Consider the following 23,326-nt stretch of genomic DNA (forward strand, 5'->3'; position numbering starts at 1 on the left):
CTTCTTGTAGTTCAGAAAATCCAATCAACATTATCACAATAGCAGAGTTAATTAAACACAAACAACAATGGGGATCTAATGACTCTTAGATCCCATACTAGAGACTTATTTACAATACACATTTTAGCAGACAACAGACAGGTAGCTGGAATTGATGACATTAGCATTTAACAGTAGGAGTCCCAACGGTATGAATCAGTCACTATTCCAATATGGCAAATCCAGGGTCCCCCGTGTCTGTGTGTCCTGGGGGACCAGGACCTGAAACCACAGTAATACCACCTCAAGGGTCCCCAGGCATACAGCTCACAAAGAGCACCGTTCCCCCAAATGCCAGGGCCCACGATCGATCGGCAAAAGGCTAGCGTTCAATCCCCTCCAAAAGTCTCTCTCACGGCTAGGTCTGTCACATGTATATATATATATATATATATATATATATATATATATATATATATATATATCTTTTCATGTGACAACACTGAAGAAATAACACTTGGCTACAATGTAAAGTAGTAAGTGTACAGCTTGTATAACAGTGTAAATTTGCTGTTCCCTCAAAATAACTCAACACACAGCCTTTATTGCATAAACCGCTGGCAACAAAAGTGAGTACACCCCTAAGTGAAAATGTCCAAGTTGGGCCCAATTAGCCATTTTCCCTCCCTGGTGTTATGTGACTCATTAGTGGTACAAGGTCTCAGGTGTGAATGGGGAGCAGGTGTGTTAAATTTGGTGTTATCGCTCTCACTCTCTCATACTGGTCACTGGAAGTTCAACATGGCACCTCATGGCAAAGAACTCTCTGAGGATCTGAAAAAAAAGAATTGTTGCTCTACATAAAGATGGCCAAGGCTATAAGAAGATAGCCAAGACCCTGAAACAGAGCTGCAGCATAGTGGCCAAGACCATACAGCGGTTTAACAGGACAGGTTCCACTCAGAACAGGCCTTGCCATGGTCGACCAAAGAAGTTGAGTGCACGTGCTCAGCGTCATATCCAGAAGTTGTCTTTGGGAAATAGACGTATGAGTGCTGTCAGCATTGCTGCAGAGGTTGAAGGGGTGGGGGGTCAGCCTCTCAGTGTTCAGACCATACGAACTTCAAATTGGTCTGCATGACTGTCATCCTAGAAGGAAGCGTCTTCTAAAGATGATGCACAAGAAAGCCCGCAAACAGTTTGCTGGAGACAAGCAGACTAAGGACATGGATTACTGGAACCATGTCCTGTGGTCTGAAGATAAGCTTCTTTGGTTCAGGTGTCAAACGTGTGTGAGGGCAACCAGGTGAGGAGTACAAAGACAAGTATGTCTTTCTTTAATGACTAGACAAGTATGTCTTGCCAACAGTCAAGCATGGTGGTGAGAGTGTCATGGTCTGGGGCTGCATGAGTGCTGCCGGCACTGGGGAGCTACAGTTCATCAAGGGAACCATGAATGCCAACATGTACTGTGACATACTGAAGCAGGGCATGATACCCTCCCTTCAGAGTCTGGGCCGTATTTCAACATGATAATGACCCCAAACACACCTCCAAGACGACCACTGCCTTAATAAAGAAGCTGAGGGTAAAGGTGATGGACTGGCCAAGCATTTCTCCAGACCTAAACTCTATTGAGCATCTGTGGGGCATCCTCAAATGGAAGGTGGAGGAGCACAAGGTCTCTAACATCCACCACCTCTGTGATGTCGTCATGTAGAAGTGGAAGATGACTTCAGCGGCAACCTGTGAAGCTCTGGTGAACTCCATGCCCAAGAGGGTTAAGGCAGTGCTGGAAAATAATGGTGGTCACACAAAATATTGACACTTTGGCCCAATTTGTACCTTTTCACTTAGGAGTGTACTCACTTTTGTTGCCAGCAGTTTAGACATTAATGGCTATGCGTTGAGTTATTTTCAGGGGACAGCAAATTTACACTGTTACACAAGCTGTACACTCACTACTTTACATTGTAGCAAAGTGTCATTTCTTCAGCGTTGTCACATGAAAAGATATACAGTAATAAAATATTTACAAAAATGTGAGGGGTGTACTCACTTTTGTGAGATATTGTATATATATATATATATATATATATATATATATATATATATATATATATATATATATATATATATATATATTTATATATACACATATACACAATGGGCCCTGGTTTTTAAAGGAAAAACTATGCTTTGGAAGGTGTGTGCCTGGGGGACCCTTGGCGTGGTCTTGCTTCAGATTCAAGTCCATGTCTCCCCAAAACATACAGACTCTGGGAACTGGAGGACCCAGATACAAATTTGGGGCCTCTGTGCCCAAACCAGCAATGACTGCTTTAGACTGTGAGACACAGAGTATATGTTAATATGATTAGCTCAAAGCAACCTGATACTGGGGTCTCCTGCTATAGTCTGTTTATTAAGGTGTTAAGTGTTTATTGTTAAGTATGCCTCCTAAGTGTTCATTCCCATTGTTAAAATGGGTCACCTATTGTTTCTGTCAGTTTGATCAACCCTTAGAGATGTGATTAATATTGTGACCACTTTACCAAACCATTGTTGGATATTTATGCTTATGATAATGTGTAATGTACATTGTATCCAGGGTTGTTGGCTTGGTGCTGATCAGTCTGGGTGGGCACTGAGTCATCTAGGTGACTATTTGTTTAATTAGCTTAATGTTTATGTTGGCTGTTCTACCTGATGTTCTGTCCTATATATTCTGTGTGAGTCCTAGTTTGCATCTAAGCTAGTGTTGCCTAATCCTGGGTGCTCAGCTATAATACCTGGGTCCAGACGGGAGGAAGCTATATCTTGACAGAGGCACCCAAGCTGGGTGATGGATGGTTCTGTCTCACACACACATATTTTTTTTTTATATATATATATATATATATATATATATATATATATATATACATACATACACTGTATATATAAACCGGGGCATGTATTTAGCAAAACAAAAATTTGTTGGGTAGGTAAGTTAGTCATATAATTACTTTCAAGTTAACTAATGCAGCAAAATTTGGTCAGGACATCTAGGTTTTAATGACCTTTAGCCATAAAGGGTTTCCAGTGGCCTTCCAGTGGCAGTAGGTAGGTTTGGATATACTTAGTTAAATCCAAGTTTCCATATTTATGGAACACAATTTAGCTAAAAGGAATCAGTCAGTCACACAGAAACAAATTAAAAATATGTTATAAAGAATTACGAGCAAAAAAAATCAGGAATGAATATTGGTAAATTGGCTGTAGTTGACCTGATGGACTGGATCATGGGACTAGACCAGGACGAATCACATCAGAAAACATGTTTAAAGTGGTTGCAAAGGCAGAAGGTATTTAACGTTACTGCATTCTATGTAGTAACTGCAGCTTGCTATGGGGCACTTGGTGGAGGGGGGTCAGGAGCACTGGCAGGGACCCAAGGAGAGGAGGCAAGTATAGCATGTTTGTTATTTTAACAAAAAGAAAAAAATACAAGACAAAATCACTTTAAAAGTATGATCACCTTAACATTTCTGATATTTATTCTTTTATCAGTTTCCCCCATGCAGACAGAAATAAATATACACTTGTGCTGGAGCATATAAGCGCAGAGAATGTATGTAGCAGTTATGCATATTTGTCACTGCGCAAATTTCCCAGCATGCACCATATAGGCTTCATTATTACTCAATTTTTCTCTATTTTGTTACAAATCATCACATGACCTCCATTCTCAGTTGTATGAGGGGCCTAGAAAGCTAGGGGTGTTGAAGCAGGAGGGAGAGAAAGAGCAAAACACTGATCTTCCCAATGATGAGCTGTGCAGGAAGGTGTGTCAGGACAAGCACTGGCCTGTGGAGAAGAGGCAGGCTGTGCTGGAAACTGACCATGTTGAGATGGATGAGCTTTCATGCCTAGTGTGGTCAGTTTGAAATAGGAATAGCAGGGCACTGGCAGGATCACCAGGTATGTTACACAAAGGGGGAGATTTACTAAAACTATTCTAACTAATCTGGTGCAGCTGTGCATAATAACCAATCAGCCTTCAGGTTTTATAGTCAAAGCTTAATTCAACAAGCTGAAGTTACATGTAGAAGCTGATTGGTTACTGTGCACAGCTGCAACAGATTCTGTGTGCTCCAGTTTTAGTAAATCTCCTCCAAAGGAAGAAATACAAAAAAGAACAGGATACTTTTTAACACAAGTACATGGTACAACAGGCACATATCAGGAATATGAAATGTTGGGGTAACAAACTCTTTAACTGCTGAAATGGAACTGCACTGTGTATATGGATAAAAAAAAAAACAGGACAAGGTCTGAAATTGATTTTAAATTCTTACAGGTCCAAAATGTTTTAAATACTTTATGCTAAGCAGCACATCCAAACACAAAAATAGACACAGGTCAATAGACACTAACTATATACAGTACATGTACTGCTGAAGCGTGGGGGAGGCGACGATGTCCCTTAGGTCTGGTAGGGATTTTAACGGAAACCCCCTACGCCAAAAAAACGGCGTGGGGTCCCCCCAAAATCAATACCAGACCCCTATCCGAACACGCAGCCCGGCCGGTCAGGAAAGGGGGTGGGGACGAGCGCGCACCCCCCCTCCTTAACCGTACAAGGCCGCATGCCCTCAACATGGGGGGGTGGGCGCTTTGGGGGAGGGGGCGCCCTGCGGCCCCCCCACTCCAAAGAGCCTTGTCCCCATGTTGATGAGGACAAGGGCCTCTTCCTGTCAACCCTGGCCGTTGGTTGTCGGGGTCTGCGGCGGGGGGCTTATCGGAATCCGGGAGCCCCCTTTAATAAGGGGGCCCCCAGATCCCGGCCCCCCACCCTATGTGAATGAGTATGGGGTACATCGTACCCCTACCCATTCACCTAGGGAAAAAGTGTCAATAAAAAAACACACTACACAGGTTTTTAAAGTAATTTATTAGACAGCATCAGGGGTTTTCTTCTGACTTCGGGGGTCTTCTTCTGACTTCGCAGCTCTCTCCGGCCTCTTCTCCCAGTGTCCGGTTCTTCTCCCACTCTCCGGCCTCTTCTCCTGGTGTTCGACCTCTTCTACCGGTGTCCAGTTCTTCTGCCGGCTCCTCTGCTATCTTCTGCCGCTCTTTTGCTAGCGGTGGCCCAGACTTCTGCGTCATCTTCTTCTCTGTAAGGAAACCATCAGATGTCGCCTGGCGCGCGGTGGTGCGCATGCGCGCACGCACGGGAGACCACAGACGCCCGTGCGCGCTTGTGCGCATGCGCGCATGTGACGTGCGGTGTGCACGCGCAGGAGCGGACCCTAGCGCCAGTTGGCGCCAGTGGGCCAATTTAAAGGAGGCCCCAGCTACTGATCAGTGCTGACTGGTCTTCAGCTGTGTCCCTGCTACTCTGAACCTGTGCTATTCTGCCTGATTCCCGTTGCTGACTTTGGCTCTTGTTTACCCGACTCTGAACTCTGTTACACCTGATCTCTGGTTCCTGATCCCGGCTTCCCATCTGACCCGCCTCTGCCTGATGTTCCGGTACCCTGCTGCCCGCCTGTTGACGAACCCGGCTATCCCTGTGACCTGGCCCTGGTGCCCCGTTTGGCCCAGCACAACTATCCGAGTGTCTGCAACTACAGTCCTGCGACCAGCTGCGACCTCCTGCTCTGCAATTACAGTCCTGCAACCAGCTGCGACTTCCTGCAACAGGGTTCCTGGCTTCCACCTGCAGGCACTCGTGTGCCTCCTGTTCATTGGCTCCTTCTGTTTCACTCTCAGCGGGACCTGGACTGGAGATACAAGAGAGGCCGACCTCGTCAATTCAGTCTCCCTTCAGGTACGTGACATTCCCTCTTCTCTTCTTCCGATGTTGACACGACGCTCTCTCCTGCTGTAATGCTGTGTGAGTGCTCCACAATGACTTATATAGGCGGTGACCCCGCCCCCTTATGATGTCACAGTCCCGGGGATGTTGGGACTGTGACGTCATAAGGGGGCATGGTCAACATCAGCCGGCAGAAGAACCGGACACCGGGGGAAGAGGTCGAACACCGGGAGAAGAGGCCGGAGAGCGGGAGAAGAACCGGACACCAGGAGAAGAGGCCGGAGAGAGCGGCAAAGTCGAAAGAAGACCCCTGAAGTTGGAAGAAGACCCCCGGAGCTGTCTAATAAATTACTTTAAAAACCTGTGTAGTGTTTTTTTTTTATTTACACTTTTTCCCTAGGTGAATGGGTAGGGGTACGATGTACCCCATACTCATTCACATAGGGTGGGGGGCCGGGGTCTGGGGGCCCCCTAATTAAAGGGGGCTCCCGGATTCCGATAAGCCCCCTGCCCACAGACCCCAACAACCAACGGCCAGGGTTGTCGGGAAGAGGCCCTTGTCCTCATCAACATGGGGACAAGGTGCTTTGGGGTGGGGGGCCGCAGGGCGACCACCTCCCCCAAAGCACTCACCCCCAATGTTGAGGGCATGCGGCCTGGTACGGTTCAGGGGGGGGGGGGGGCGCTCGCTCGTTCCCACCCCCTTTCCTGACCGGCCGGGCTGCGTTTTTTCGGCATGGGGGTTCCCCTTAAAATCCATACCAGACCTAAGGGCCTTGTTTGCCCCGCGACAGGGCTCACAAGGTGTCAATCTCGCCGATAAAAGCGGCAAGATTGTCTTCCTTTTCTAGCCCCGTCGTACCCGAGTCACGTTCAAAATGAACGGACTTGTTCGTGTGTGGGCAAGTCCGTTCATTCGGAAAGGCCGTCGTAACTCCGTTGGGAAGACTGGCGGATATAGTCTGCCGGAGAGTCCGGTCGTGTGTAGGCAAGTTTGTTCGTAAAAAAAAGTCCTTTGGAAGTCTGTCAAAAGTCTGTCGGAAAGTCCGTCGGACCAGTCCGGTCGGAAAGTCCGCCCGTGTGTACGCCCCATAAGATTGCATAATCCCCACACCATGTTGAAGAAAAGCTTTACTGAGAATGATGTAGGCTGTCAATGCTGACCTGAAAACCCTTAATTACCTGGTGGACATGCTCATCCATAGGCGTGCACACAGGGTGTGCTGGGTGTACCAGGGCACACCCTTATCACCTTGTGCGCATTAGCATTATCACTCTGTGTGCAGGCATAGAGATGGGAAAGATCTCCCTCATATTGGCTCTGCCATCAGAGATGTACTTATGCACTTCTTTTCCCTGCGCGGGCAGGGAGATCAATGTGGCGGGGTCATATATATGTAGACACACACATGCATGTGTGTTTGAGCTTTGGGGTGCTCTAATGCAATATGCTGTACACACTTATGTGCTTATCCAATGGCTTTGATACTTTGAAACACTAGTTCTCACTTCACTGTTTGCATGTTTGTCCAGGGTCTTTAACAAGAAAGCATAGAAGCCAATGGGTCCACATGAGAGAAAGACAATAACCATTTTTAGAAGGTCATCATTATTAGTAGTTGACATATTGTTCTCAGCACAGGTTCCCTTTAAAATCTTGATCTAATGTCCTAAAAAGAAAAAAAAAAGCCACCATTAAACATAATAGAGGGAATCCCGTTTCAATAATCAGTGTTATAATCATCAGCTTCAGCTACAAGAGAAAAATGTGTGAGCCATATAAAACCCTAGCTGTAAATGTTTAACGACTGTTACAGTTTTAAAGTCATTGAATAGTAATGATTGTTAAATATATTAAAATGGCTAAACAATAACTAAGCTGCGGAAAACTACGTTAAAACGTCTTTATATTCAAGGCAACTGAACCCTCCAGTGGAAGCAAGGCTACATTACAACAAATGCATGTCTTGCTTATAACAAATTGCAAGAAATGTCGATATTTAATAGAGACAAAAAACATTTACTTAATTTTACAAAAATTATAAAAAACAAAAAGTTCTTATGCAGCCAATGAATTTCCAGTGGTAGTTCTATTAAATCAAACTTGTATTTCAGATGAAAAAGTCTAATGGATATGCTGGATTGCACTATAAGAAGTGTATATGCTACTGGAGTGCTCCTCCACCACCTCAATAGAAGAACTTTGTGCTTTTAGATATGGGGCATCGGTGACACTCTTCGCTGCCTCCTACAATTCTGCGCTTAGTGCCCAAGCTGCCTATTGCCAGGCTGAAGCACTGTCACATAGGAGGAGGAATCAGGACTAGGCTTGCTATACTGTGTATGTGTACAGCATATACTTTTCTGTCCACAGTTCAGAATCACTTTAGTGCAGTGCATTGCCAGAACGCATGCATTAATGCATGTTTTACATAGACAGATAGAAGAGTTTGTACCAAGCATGCCTAAAGTGGTATTTTTATTGCAACTTACCAATTATTAGATGGGATAGCTGCATCAGTTTTTTTTAGGCTTTCTTTCTTTTATTTTTCACCTTGTGATCTTGCTAAAAAGTCTGTTTTTTCAAAAAGACAAGCTACCCAACAAATGTTGCAGTTACAGGGATGAGACAACCCTATTGACACTTTCAGGGGTGCTTACAATGATCAGCTTTTATTTATTTATGTAAAACCTTTGTCCTAAAAGGAAAAACAATGTTTGTGGAACTACTTAAACAGTGTTAGCTGTAGTGTGTCTTTTAGTGTATTAAACCGAAAAGCAAACATTTATTATAATGCAGCATACCAATGCTTAGATGTTGTGACTGCATTCATTTTCTTCTAGGCTTTATTTCTTCTATTTCCATCTGGTGATCCAGCCAGAAAGTCTGTTGTTTTTCAGAAATGCAATCTCTCCAGGAGAATGTATCAGTTTACATGGATGAGACAAACCAATTAATACTGCTACCTTTTATTCATTTATGTAAAACCTTTATCTCAAAAGGAAAAATCTGTTTGCTGTAACTGATTATAAAGTGTGAGCTGGAGTTTGGCTTCAATTTGTTAGTGTATTTAATTTGATGCTAAAGTCTCATTTTTTTTTCAAAAATAACAAAGATGCACAGAGCAGCCCCAATCCTCCTCTTCTCAGGTCCCTCTTCGGCGCTCCTGGCCCCTCCCCCCTGTTGAGTGCACCAACAGCAAGCAGCTTGCTATAGGGGCACCTGGCCTGAGCCGCAGCTCCCTGAGTCCATTCAGACATGGAGTGATGGCCCAGAACCATCACCTCTCTCTCTCCTCATTGGCTCACTAACTTTGATTGACAGCAGCAGGAGCCAATAGTGCTTCACTGCTATCTCAGGAGAGAGAGTCCCGGACAACTGAGTCTCTTGTGCAACATTTCTGGATCGAGGTGGGGCTCAGGTAAGTATTAGGGGGGCTGCTGCAAACAGTAGGCTTTTTACCTTAATGCATAGAATGCATTAAGATAAAAAAAAACCTTCTGCCTTTACAACCCCTTTAAATCTGCCTCACTAATAGGGATGGGTGAACGGTTCAGCCCAAGCATAAGTTCGGGCGAACTTTTGTTGCTCGGCAACATCCAAACAAACGGGTCATTCGACCGTTTGTTTGCCCCCCCCCCGAACCAACCACAATGCATTGCGGCGCTGAACAGTGCATTGCAAGCCCTGATTAGCTGAAGCAGCGAGAGCTTCAGCCAATCAGGGCACAGAGCACTGTCAGAGTCATGATTGGACACTGTCATCATGACTTTATCCAATCATGGCTCATTCCCGCCCCACAGTATAAAAGTATTTTTTCAATAGCAGCCATTTTCAGTGTGATTTCGGCGAGGAAAGAGATAGAACAGGGCTCTGTTCCGTTCCGTTTAGTGTCAGTCTAGGGATAGTGTGAGTGTAGTGAGGAGGACCATCATTCAGCTTTGCATAGTGTGCAGCTAGAGTAGGGACAGTTCAGATAGTTTCAGTGTAGCGTAGTGAGACCATGTCAGTAATCTTTACATTAGTGTATAGCTAGAGTAGGGACAGTTCAGATAGCGTCAGTGTAGTGATGGTTGAACACCGTCTATTTGATTGCGTTACTGCCAGTTTAACGCCATTTACTTCTGTGTGCATTACTGCCAGTTTAACGCCATATAGTTTAGTGTTTGTTACTGCCAGTTTAACGCCATAAAGTTCTGTGTGTGTTACTGCCAGTTAGGCACCATTTACTTCTGTGTGCGGTACTGCCAGTTTAAGGCCATATAGTTTTGTATGCGTTACTGCCAGTTTAACACTGTGACAGACCTAGCCGGGAGAGAGACTTTTGGAGTGGACTGAATGCTAGTCTCTTGCCGATCGATCGTGGGTCCTGGCATTTGGGGGAACGGTGCTCTTTGTGAGCTGTATGCCTGGGGACCCTTGAGGTGGTATTACTGTGGATTCAGGTCCTGGTCCCCCCAGGACACACAGACTCTAGGGACCCTGGATTTGCCATATTAGAAATAGTGGCTGATTCATAATGCTGGGACAAATACTGTTAGGAGATGCTGATGTCAATTCCAGCTGCCTGTCTGTCTGTTGCCTGCTACTATGTGTATTATAAATAAGTCTCTAGTATGGGATCTAAGAGTCATTAGATCCCCATTGTTGTTTATGTTAATTAACTCTGCTATTGTGATAATGTTGATTGGGTTTTCTGAGCTACAAGACGGCCAGTCTGGCCTAAAGGTCATGTCTGAGTCATCTAGGCTGTCTAAAGGGATTAGTTAATTAGCCCATGTTAATTAGGTTTCTGGTCACAGGTGTATGTTCAGAGTAATATGATCCGGAGGTACGCACCTCCTCTTTTATTGTATAAAAGAGCCTGTATTTTTCAATAAAAGAGATTCCTGGTTGAACTTACATACAGCCTGCCTGGTGTTTGTTCTGAGCTATCACAACTGGATTAGAATGGCACATAGCTGTAGTTCTAGTCCCGGAGCATCGGATGACCGAACCATCAGATGTTGTGATCTGCAGTCTGATTCTATAGCCGCAGAGGAGTGTCGGGAGAGTGGAACCGAGCGAGCAAGGGGCTCGTTACAAACACCATATAGTTTTGTGTGCGTTACTGACAGTTTAACACCATACAGTTTTGTGTGCGTTACTGACAGTTTAACACTATACAGTTCTGTGTGCGTTACTGCCAGTTTAACGCCATATAATTTTGTGCGTTACTGACAGTTTAAAGCCATTTACTTCTGTGTGCGGTACTGCCAGTTTAACGACATATAGTTTTGTGTGCGTTACTTCCAGTTTAACGCCATATAGATTTGTGTGCGTTACTGCCAGTTTAACACCATATAGTTTTTTGTGAGTTACTAACAGTTTAACACCATACAGTTCTGTGTGCGTTACTGCCAGTTTAACGCCATATAGTTTTGTGCGTTACTGACAGTTTAACACCATATAGTTCTTTGTGTCACTGTACATTTGGTGCAATATACTGTATTGCTTATATTATAGTGTATCCGTGGAGTGTGTCTGTGTAGTGTGAGTACTCAAATTAAAGTGCACCCAACACCTCTTTACATTGCAAGTGCATCTATGTACAGATTTCAACTTCTTCTATACATTTTCTTAAAAGCACCGCCCCCCTCCCTCCCAATAATGTCTGGGAGGACAACAAGGAGAGGCAGACGTTCCCATGGCACTGTAAGAGGGCCAGCAACAAATGTGTCCACAGGCAAAGGTGGACGTAGTGGTCAGTCCTCAGGCACGGCATCATTTCCTCTGTTTAGTGAGTTTGCCCATGCTATCCAGCCACAGCATGCAGAGGAGGTGGTGAACTGGCTTACTAAACCTTCCTCATCCTCCTCATCCTCTGTCACACAAGCAGAGACAAGTGTGCAGTCCCCTGCAGTTGCCAGAGTAGATAAACCTGCCTCCTTGTTCGCATCTATTCCTGCCATAGCCCCAACATCAGCCATTGAGGAGTCAGCTGAGTTATTTAACCACAGCGTAAGCCACTTGCACCTTGATGATGCCCAGTCATTACTGTATTCAGATGTTGGTTCTGAGGTTGAGGGTGACAGGAATAAGAGCCTAGAGAGAGGGAGGAACACTGGTAGAAAAATTGGCATTCATGTTCCCCAAGCTGCAGCGTATTGCCAAGTTTTCTCCAGTGGTAATGATGAAGATGGAGGAGATGGAGATGATGATGATGATGATGAGGTCACTGATGCGACTTGGGTGCCAGAGAGGAAACTGAAGGTGAGGTGGCACAACCCAAAGGAGGCCGAAATCAAGAAAGAGTAGAGAGCAGGCACCCTATTCCATCACATTCTGCAGCTGTTATCTCCTGGCCCACTCCCCAAAGCTCAGCTATCTGGGCCTTTTTCAGCACATCTGCAGCAGATCACACTTTTGCTATCTGCAAACTGTGTCTCAAGCACATCAAACGTGGCAAAAACACCAACCATTTGGGTACCACATGCTTAACAAGGCATTTAACGTCCAACCACTCAGCCAGTTGGCAAGAGCACCTAAAAGCCACACAAAAGGGACACAAATCTGTCCCTCCTCCTCCTCCTCCTCCTTACTCACTTCAGTCTGCCCCTGCTATACCGAGTCATTACCTCTCAGCAGCCTCCACTGACAGGGATGATGGTATAGCACAGGGTGTCCCAGGTCCTATCAGCACATCTGCCAGCAGCACACCACCAGCTGTGGACTGTAGCCGGCAAATTTCTCTGCCCCATCTGCTGTAGCCGAAAAAAAAATACAGTTCCTGCCACCCACATGCCAAGCATCCAAATGCAAGCTTGTCAAAGCTGTTGGCTCTCCAACTTCTACCTTTCAGCCTGGTGGATTCTGTCCCCTTCCGTAAATTTGCACAATGTGCTGTACTGCAATGGCAGGTTCCCAGTCGCTACTACTTTTCATGTAAGGCTGTTACATCTCTCTACCACCACATGGAAGGGAATGTTCTGGCATTGTTGAGAAAGGCAGTCAGCCGTAAATAGGGATGAGCCAAAGACCCCCGGTTAGGTTCGCACCAGAACATATCGAACAGGCAAAAAATTCGGAAGAACACACAAACACCGTTAAAGTCTATGAGACATGAACATGAAAAATCAAAAGTGCTCATTTTAAAGGCTTATATGCAAGTTATTGTCATAAAAAGTGTTTAGGGACCTGGGTCCTGCCCCAGGGGACATGTATCAATGCAAAAAACATTTTTTAAAAACAGGAGCAGTGATTTTTTCGGGAGCAGTGATTTTTTTTTAATGCTTAAAGTGAAACAATAAAAATGAAATATTCCTTTAAATATCATGCCTGGGGGGTGTCTATAGTATTTCTGTAAAGTGGGGCATTTTTCCCGTCTTTAGAACAGTTCCACAGCAAAATTACATATAAAGGAAAAATTGTCATTTAAAACTGATCGCGGCTGTAATGAATTGTCGGGTCTTGGCAATATAGATAAAACTCATTGAAAAAAGAGCATGGGTCATCCCCCCCAGTCCATTACCAAGCCCTTTGGGTCTGGTATAAATATTAAGGGGAACCCCAAACCAAATTTTAAAAAAAATGGCATAGGGCCCCCCAAAATCCATACCAGACCTGAAGGTATGGATTTTAAGGGGAACCCGGCACCAAAATTTAAAAAAAAATGGCGTAGGCCCCCCCCCCAAATCCATACCAGACCCTTATCTGAGCATGCAACCTGGCAGGCCACAGGAAAAGAGGGGGGGGACAAGAGAGTGCCCCCCACTCCTGAACCGTACCAGGCCACATGCCCTCAACATGGAGAGGGTGCTTTGGGGTATGACCCCAAAGCACCTTGTCTCCATGTTGATGGGGACAAGGGCCTCATCCCCACAACCCTCAGATCCCAGCCTCCCCCTATGTGAATTGGTAATGGGGTACATGGGGTACATTGTACCCCTACCATTTCACAAAAAAAGTGTCAAAAATGGTAAAAAATACAAGAGCCAGCTTGGGATAGTACTTTTAGTACTTTTAATTAAAGTTATTAAAAAATAAAAATGTCCAGCGATGTTCATTCATCTTCTATCACGCTGCCCGATGGACCGAAAAAGAAAAAAAAAAAAAAAAAGGCGCAACCGCTCCGCCTCCATGGGAGGCTCCCGCCGACTAACGTTTCTTCTCTGTGACAGTTCTTATAATATTATGTTTTTTAGGGGGACCCCCACACAATTTTTTTTTTTTTATTTTGGTTCCCCTTACCCTTTCGCATACTTTCTGACATAATACATGCATGGCTAGATTAAATCTGAAAATTCTGGCTTTACATTTTTACATATCTTTATTGTCTAAATAAATAATGGTGTAGGTTTCTGGTTGACTGTGTTCATCTGAACTAGTTTTCCAAAAAGCACATTTAGGAATTGTCTTTGGCCCACAACAGAGGTCAGCTTTAGGATCTTCTCAATGCTAGGGCCCATACTGGCCTACATTTTGCAAAATCAGATTTTGTATTTAATGTATTTCTCTTGTATCTATTTGGAAATGTGTCTATCTGAGATGGAGAATGCCCACCCAAATGCCCAGCTCTTTGCCAACACATGGCACCTCCACCTTTGGAAAGAAAAAGGTCTCTGATGTCCATTCCAGATTATTTTACTCTTTTAAACACAGAAGCAATTACACAACATAGAGGAGAGGGATGGGGAAATAGCTGTGCTGCTTCCAAACTACCTCTGACATGCCAGGGTGTTTATGCAGGTCCAAGGTGCCAGTTCTTGCCTTGTGCCACAACGTATCTACTTTTCACAAATGAAGGTGAGTGGAGGATGTAAAGATGGCTTCCTCCCAACAGGATCCGTCAGCAGTACCACTCCTGTACAATGACATTGAGATATGAGTCACATTTCAGAATAGGCTTTCAATTAGTGCAGGCTAGTTAGAGTTTGGGAAATCACTTTATCATAGTTCAGGAGTGAAACAAACATATTGGTTGCAAACACATGCTGATTACCACAGTATCTTTACTTCATGTGGGGCATACAGGACAATTTAGGTCCATGTCTGTCATTGGGCACCTATAGACTATTGATGTTAGCAGACAATCACAAAGTTAAAAAAGATGTTCCTAATTTATGGAATTACAAACAGCTTTGCTTCCTTTGACAGAGAGCTGTGATTGTGCTCCAGGTATCACATGGGTACTGGTTAAGGCACACACCTGTGACTCAAGACAGTCCTTCTGAATGGGTTTCCCAGGGTCCAACTTTTAAGCAAAAATTATTTGGCTAAAGAACAAAAAAAAATTACAAACAACAAAAATATAGCAGAAGTAATTTCATAATATACAGGTTAGCTCTCTCTCTAACAGGGGCACACACACAAACATCCGACAGCTGTTCTACTCCCTCTCCACTCCATGTCAGAAAAGAAACAATGCTTGCCATTTATCTTGGGGATGTGCTGCCCAATGGCTTTATGTTGACGGCAGACTCCATATAATGCCAAGAACAGCTGTCAGACATTTCTTAGTGTCTGGGTCCATGTCATGTAGAGATTTCAATGTGTTTTTTATTTCACATTCACAACTAGGTATGATTACTTACATGTAAAGTATCTGCTGATCAGCTCAGCTCGAGTAGCCAATCCTGCCTCAGTACTCTCCCTTCTGGCCGACTGATGAACCTCAGGCTCCCTATCCTCAGAGGGCTCCCAGGATTCATTCCTTAACAAGCAGATGTTATGTAACACACAGCAGGCAAGAATGATCCTGGCAGCCTTCTGAGGAGAGTACAGGATTTCTACCCCAGGCTTGGCCAGGCACATGCATAGGCTCTTGAGAAGGTCAAATGTGGTCTCCACAACGCCTCTTGTTTTTTGATGTGCATTATTGTATGGGCGCTTTGCCTGGCTCTGGGGGGAGCCATCAGCCATGCCAGCTGCGGGTAACTGGAATCGCCTGCCAAAAGTAAAAAAAAATAGTAAATAGCATTTTTGCAATGTACCTTTCCCACTATATCACCCACAAAAAGTGAAATTCAAGGGTTAGGTTCTTTTTCCATAAAGTTCAAAGCTTATGCTATACATGTACCTAAGGGTGCTCTGTTAAAAAGGTTTGTCAAAGTCAGACAAGATTTATTATGCTAGGTTGACCTTCAACATGTAAGCTGATTGGTTTCTATGCAGAAGTGAGGCTTATTTTGCAATCTCCAGCTTTGGCAAATTAAGGGGTTAATTTACTAAAGCTGGGGAGTGCAAAATCAGGCTCACTTCTGCCTAGAAACCAATCTGATTCCAGGTTTTAGTGCCAACACTTAATTGAACTAGCTGAGGTGAGAAGCTGATTGGCTACCATGCACAGCTGCAGCAGATTCAGAGTGTACCAGTTTGCGCTAATCTACCCCTAAGCCATTCATATCAACATAGCAGAACTAAATGATGCACTATGCCCCTTGGGGTTGATTTACTAAAACTGGAGAGTGGTAAATCTGGTGCAGCTCTGCATATAAACCAATCCAGGTTTATTTTGACAAAGCTTAATTAAACAAGCTAGAAGCTGATTGGCTGCTATCCACAACTGCAACAGATTTTGCACTCTCTGGTTTTATTAAATCACCCCCCTTGTTCTTTGGTGTGCCTTGTTGTACAGGTGCTCTGCCTGGCTTTGGGGGTACCTGTAATTGAAACTAAACCTGGAACAGACAGATAGGGTTTTTTTTTCATAAAGCTAGGCCAGGGTTATTTCCAATGACATGTTGTTATGTGATCTGTTCTTCAAACAACATGCACAACAAACAAAAATTTAGGCAAAAAAAATATGTCTCAACATTATACGTTACCAAGGAGCCATCTTGAGGGCATTTGGCTACTCTCAAACTTCTCATATAGTGGGGTCTGTCAGAGAATGAATGCATCATAACATGACCCTGGAAAACACGTTCATGCACTCATGATACGCTGTCTGGCGTCACACACAACTTGCACATTGAGAGAGTGGTACTGCTTACGGTTCCTATGGTCCACTTCACATCTCCGGGGGGGGGCCTGATTGCAACATAAGTGCAATCAATGGTCCCCAGGATCTGTGGAAATTGGGCACGCTGGTAGAAAGCCACCTTCACATTGGTCCACTCATCTTCAGGTGGCCAGTGGATAAATTGGGGCACAAGGTTAAGCATGGCATTAATGACCTGCATAAACACCCTGGACACAGTGAGTTGGCTGATTCCCAATATAAGGGCAGAGGTGGTTTGGAAGCTGCCATGGCCCAAAATATAGAGGGTGGTCAGCAACTTGACCATCCCAGGCACTGCATGGCTTCGGGATGTAGGGCTCCAGTTTATCCTCTAGAAGGCCATACAGGTAGAGAATTGCTCCTCTGGTCAACTGGAATCTGGTACAGACTTCCGAGTCCCGTATGACTCCCAAATAAGCCGGCAGTGTAAAGAGCCGTGGTTGGCGAAGGCGGGGTGGAAGAGCCACAATATTTTCTCCTGTTTCCTCTTCCTGCAGTAACTCATCGGCTATAGCTTGGAAAACTAAACAAATTCCCAATCGAACAACATCATCATAATTTAATGGACCCAGAGAGTCCAACATAAGATCCACAATTTCCTGTTCTTGCTCCCGCACCATAATATCAGCAAACAGAAAAGATGAGCAAATGGCCATATGTCCATGCGCACATGTATGCGCGACATAGCCACACCCACGTGCCACGCCATGCGCCACGCCCTACTATTGTATAAATAGAGCAATGGCTGCTGGTCATTCTGTCTTTTGACACAGAACACAGAATTGAGTTCTGTACACCGCCACATCACCACCATCCTTATAAAGGAAAGACACATATTTAACTCTAACCTGCTACAAACAACTATTTTATTAAGATGTGCTGCCAAAGAACATTTTACCTAAAGTGTTTGTGGTGCTCCAAATTTTGAATTTTTTGGTACCCACTCCTCACTCCCATGCTGTGTTTGTCATTAGCATAAATCTGAATTGGTGATCATTCTCCCCCCAAGATAAAATGGTGTGTTTCAGCCTGGTAGGCAGTCACATTTTAGACTAATCTGCTTCTTTATACAAGCTTGGCCACTCAAACTTGGCTTCTGTTTGTTTGGCAGGCTGAGCTCCACCAGAGTTAGCAATATGCATATTTAGGCAATAATACAAAATTTAACTCTACCCTTGCTGTGAAATATCCAACCCTCTCGAACATGCCTGTTCTGTCTAAGACAAGATAAGTTAGGTTAGTTTGATTTATTTTATAACTTACCTTCTCTGTGTGAAATGTGCCTCATTGCAGACACACAAATAATATGCCAGTGTGAGCTGACCCATTGTAGTTTATTTTACTTAAATAAGCCTCTAACATTGAGCAGCATGCTTTCATTAAATTAATATCTGCAGGTGTTCAATTTTCACCTCCCTCAATTCTTTTTGTGTTTGCATCCCTTTGCCTCTAATCTTTCCTCTAATCTTTCCTCATAGCTGAGCTCCTCCACACCTCTTATCAGTTTGGTTGCCCTTCTCTGTACTTTCTCCAGTTCCCTGTTATCCTTTTTGAGAACTGGTGCCCAAAACTGAACTGCATATTCCAGATGAGGTCTTACTATTGTTTTGTACAGGGGCAAAATTATATCTCTCTCTCTGGAGTCCATACCTTTCTTAATACAAGAAAGAACTTTGCTCGCTTTGGAAACTGCAGCTTGGCATTGCATGCTATTATTGAGTTTATGATCTACCAAAACCCCCAGATCCTTCTCCACCATTGATTCCCCTAGTTGTACTCCCCCTAGTATGTATGATGCATGAATAATCTTAGCCACCAAGTGCATAACTTTACATTTATCAACATTAAACCTCATCTGCCAAATAGTCACCCAATTAGACAGTGCATTGAGGTTGGCTTGTAAATTGGAGACATCCTGTAAGGACGTTATTCCACTGCATAGTTTAGTGTCATCTGCAAAGACAGAAATGTTACTTTTAATCCCAGACCCGATATCATTTATAAACATATTAAAAAGTAAGGGTCCCAGCACTGAACCTTGGGGTACACCACTTATAACTTTAGACCATTCAGAGTAAGAATCATTAACTACTACTCTCTGAATTCCATCTTTTAGCTAGTTTTCTATCCATTTACAACTGATATTTCCAAGCTTGTAGACTTTACCTTACATATGAGCCGTGTGTGGGGAACTGTGTCAAACGCTTTTGCAAAATCCAATTATACCACGTCCATCGCCACCCTTCTGTCCAAGGTTTTATTTACCTCCTCATAAAAAGAAACCAGGTTTGTTTGACAACTTCTGTCTTTCATGAATCCATGCTGTCTGTTGCTTAAAATATTTTTTTTCAGCAAGAACTCGTTTTTGTGGTCTTTTATTAAACTCTCCAGTATCTTCCCGACTATAGAAGTTAAACTAACAGGTCTATAGTTAATTGGTAAAGACTTTGTTCCCTTTTTAAATATAGGCACCACATTGGCCCTACGCCAATCCAGTGGTACTATTCCCATCATTTATAAGTCCCTAAAAATTAGATACAATGGCGTTGTAATTACAGAGCTAATTTCTTTTAGGATCCGTGGATGGATGCCACCTGGTCCAGGTGCTTGATCCACCTTTATTCTTTCTAAATATTTCTGGACCATATCCCTTTTGAGCCATTGTGGATCATTTGGGGCTGTGTCACTACCACCCCCATTATGGACATGAGCTCCCCCATGCTCCTTTGTATACACAGAGCTCAAGAAAGTATTTAATACATTTGCCTTCTCATTGTCCCCAGTCACCCACTCTAGATTATTTTGTAAAGGGACTACATGCTCAGACCTGACCTTTTTACTATTAATATATCTGAAGAATTTTTTGGGGTTTGTCCTACTATCTTTTGCAATCTGTCGTTCGTTTTGAGTTTATGCGTCCTTGATTTCCTTTTTACATACTCTGTTATATTCTTTGTAACATTTAAACGACACTAGTGTTCCTTCATTTTTATATTTTTTAAAAGCTCTTTTCTTATTGTTTATAGCTTTTTTTAACTTTGGCCGTGAGATTTTATTTTTATCTTTTTAAACATATTGCCCATGGGAATATACTTTGCAGTGAGTTCACAAACAGTCACTTTGAAGAATTCCCATTTCTGTTCTGTGCCCATTGATGCCAATATTCCCTCCCAGTCCAAGTCCTGGAGAGCAGCCCTCATCCTTGGAAAACTTGCTCTCTTAAAGTTAAGTGTTTTTATCTTTCCCGTATGTGTTTTCTGCTTACAGCTAACATCAAATGAAATCATGTTATGGTCGCTGCTACCAAGATGTTCCTTTATATAAACATTAGTAATAAGCTCTGCATGGTTTGAGATTAGCAGGTCCAACAGAACATCATTCCTAGTTGGGGCCTCAATAAACTGGACCAAAAAATTGTCCTGTAATAGGTTTATAAATGTTTGCCCTTTAACTGTCCCAGCAGTGCCATTACTCCAGTCAATTTCTGGGTAGTTAAAATCCCCCATTATTATCACCGTCCCAGCCCTTGCAGCCCTTTCCATCTGTGCAAGGAGCAGAGTCTCCACCTCCTCATTAACATTGGGCGGTCTATAACAAACTCTAATGATTAACTTTGAACTACGTACATCTATATGCAGTTCCACCCATAATACTTCAGACTCATCACACTCTCCATCAACCAGGTCTTCTTTCACACTCGCTTTGAGATCACTTCTCACATAGAGACAGACTCCGCCACCTTTCCTTTTTACCCTGTCTCTCCGAAAAAGTGCATAGCCAGGAATATTAATAGCCCATTCATGCAAGAAATAAAGCCAAGTTTCAGCAATACCGATTACATCATAACTCTCCTCATGCACCAGAGCTTCCAACTCACCTATTTTGCTTGGCAGACTTCTGGCATTGGTGAACAAACACTTTAATGCATTATTAAATTTTGCTGTGGTGTTTTTCATATCTTGTTTAGTAGTACAAATGGCACTATAATTTCCAATGGTTGATTGCAACATGGGAACTTTCTTGTCACCTGTCATAACCCTCCCCCATCTATCCCCATTCCGCCCTCCATTAATGTCTGACCCTTAACTGACCTATCTGCCGATGGAATTCTAGTTCACCCTCCCCCTTAATCCTAGTTTAAATACTCCTCCAGCCTTCCCATAAACTTCTCCCCCAGCACAGCAGACCCCCTTCCATTCAGGTGCAAACCATCTTTAGCATATAGGTTGCACCCTAATGAAAAGTCAGCCCAGTGCTCTAGAAACCCAAATCCCTCCTCCCTACACCAGGTCTTTAGCCATGCATTCAGCTCTCTAATCTCCCCCTGCCTTTCCTGAGTTGCGCATGGCATAGGCAATATTTCAGAGAATATCACCCTGGAGGTCCTTCCCTTCCACTTGCAGCCTAGTTCATTAAATTGATTCATAAGGAGCCTCCACCTTCCATGTATTCTGTTATGGGTTCCAACGTGAACCAAGACAGCTGGGTCATGCCCAGCCCCACCCAGTAATTTATCAACCCGGTCTACCACATGCCAAACCCTAGCACCAGGGAGACAGCAAAACATTCAGTCCTTCTGATTATAGAATCCCCTATTACCACCAACCGTCTAGGTCTACCTGCACTCCCCTCATCACCTCTACTAGATGGGCTGCTCTCCCAGCTGTTAGGGGTAGCAGTGACATCCAGGGCTGCCACCTCTGTATTTGCCACCTCCACAACTTCACCCAACTTGGCAAATTTGTTTTGATACACAAATACAGGACTGGCCTTCCTTTTCTGTGAGCCCCTTCCACTCCCTCTAACTACATTAACCCATCTTCCTATCTGATAATCCTGACTTGCCCCTCCACCTGTCACATCAACCCTACTGACCACCTGCTCAGCAAGCAGAGGACCCCTTTCAAGGTTGTCCTTTCTGCCCAGTGTTGCAACTTACTCCTCCAGATCTCTAATGCCAGCTTCCATAAGGGCAACCCGCTCACATCTGTCACAGCGGTATCCATCCTGGAGCTGTTGCACCAATTTTGCATACAGTACCTGACCGCGAGAATGTGTTTCCAGCGAGATCCCATCACGCTGGTTCTCGGCGTCAGGGTACTGTGCATCTCGCGCTGGCTCGCTCATTGGGATAGGAAAACTGTTTTTCCTTTCCCGATGAGCGACAGGCATTGCTGGCAGCTGTCTGGTATGAATCATGAGGGGGAACGCCGCGCCAAATTTTAAATAAAAAAATGGCATGGGTTCCCCTCCAGGGGCATACCAGGCCTTTAGGTCTGGTATGGATTTTAAGGGGAACCCCCTACACTGAAAAAATGGCATGGGGGTCCCCCCAAAATCCATACCAGACCCTTATCCAAGCACGCAGCCCGGCCGGTCAGGAAAGGGGGTGGGGACGAGTGAGTGCCCCCCCCTGGACCGTACCAGACCGCATGCCCTCAACATGGGGGGTGGGCGCTTTGGGGCAGGGGGAGCCCTGCGGCCCCCCCACCCCAAAGCACCTTGTCCCCATGTTAACAAGGGCCTCTTCCCGACAACCCTTGCCGTTGGTTGTCCGGGTCTGTGGGTGGAGGGCTTATCGGAATCCGGGAGCCCCATTTAATAAGTGGGTCCCCAGATCCCAGCCCCCCACCCTATGTGAATGAGGGTACATTGTACCCCTACCCATTCACCTGGGGGAAAAAGTGTCAATAAAAAAACACTACACAGGTTTATAAAGTAATTTATTAGGCAGCTCCGGGGGTCTTCTCCACTCTCTCCGGCCTCTTTTCCCGATGTCCGGTTCTTCTCCCGCTCTTGGCCTCTTCTCCCGGTTCTTCTCCCGCTCTCCGGTTCTTCTGCCGGGCTCCTCCGCTATCTTCTGCTCTTTTGCCGCTCTTTTGCTATCGGTCTTCTCCGTCATCTTGTTCCCTCTTCTCTTCTTCCAATGTTGACACAACGCTCTCTCCTGCTGTAATGCTGTGTGAGCGATGATTTGTACAAAAAGAAGGTAAAAAAAATATCTTGACCTCTGTGAAACTTTGAGGTAACTTTAGGTAAAAAGGCTGGATCTAGCTTAAAAACTATACAATCCAGAAAAACTTGGGAAAAAGGAGGCCTGGTTGATAAGGCCTCCATTTCACAAACTCTCCTGGCGGTCGTGACCGCCACCGAAAAAAAACTGCTTTAAGCGTCAATAGTTTTATTGGGCAAATTACTTGCGGTTCAAATGGGTCCCCTGTCAAGGTTTGTAGCTCCAATGACAGGTCCCATTTGGGAAAGGGTGATCTCTGTACTGGCCTTTGTCTACTTAAGGCTTTGAAAAATCTAACTATCCATGGATTGGAAGCTAGCTTGTTTTCCTGATAAACAGAGATTGCCAATACCTGACTCTTAAATCCTTATCTGCCCCGCATTGTAGATATTCTAGGACCACCTCTAAACTTTGTGCTGCACGGCATTTCTCTATACACCAGTTGTTGAATTGTATCAATACTTTTCTATATATGGTGCAAGTCTCCATCTTTCTACTATTCAGCAATGTATTGATCAGCTGGTTTGAGAATCCCTTAGCCTTCAACAA

The sequence above is a fragment of the Aquarana catesbeiana genome, linkage group LG01 (assembly GCF_042186555.1).
Source record: "Aquarana catesbeiana isolate 2022-GZ linkage group LG01, ASM4218655v1, whole genome shotgun sequence".
NCBI classification, from domain to species: domain Eukaryota; kingdom Metazoa; phylum Chordata; class Amphibia; order Anura; family Ranidae; genus Aquarana; species Aquarana catesbeiana.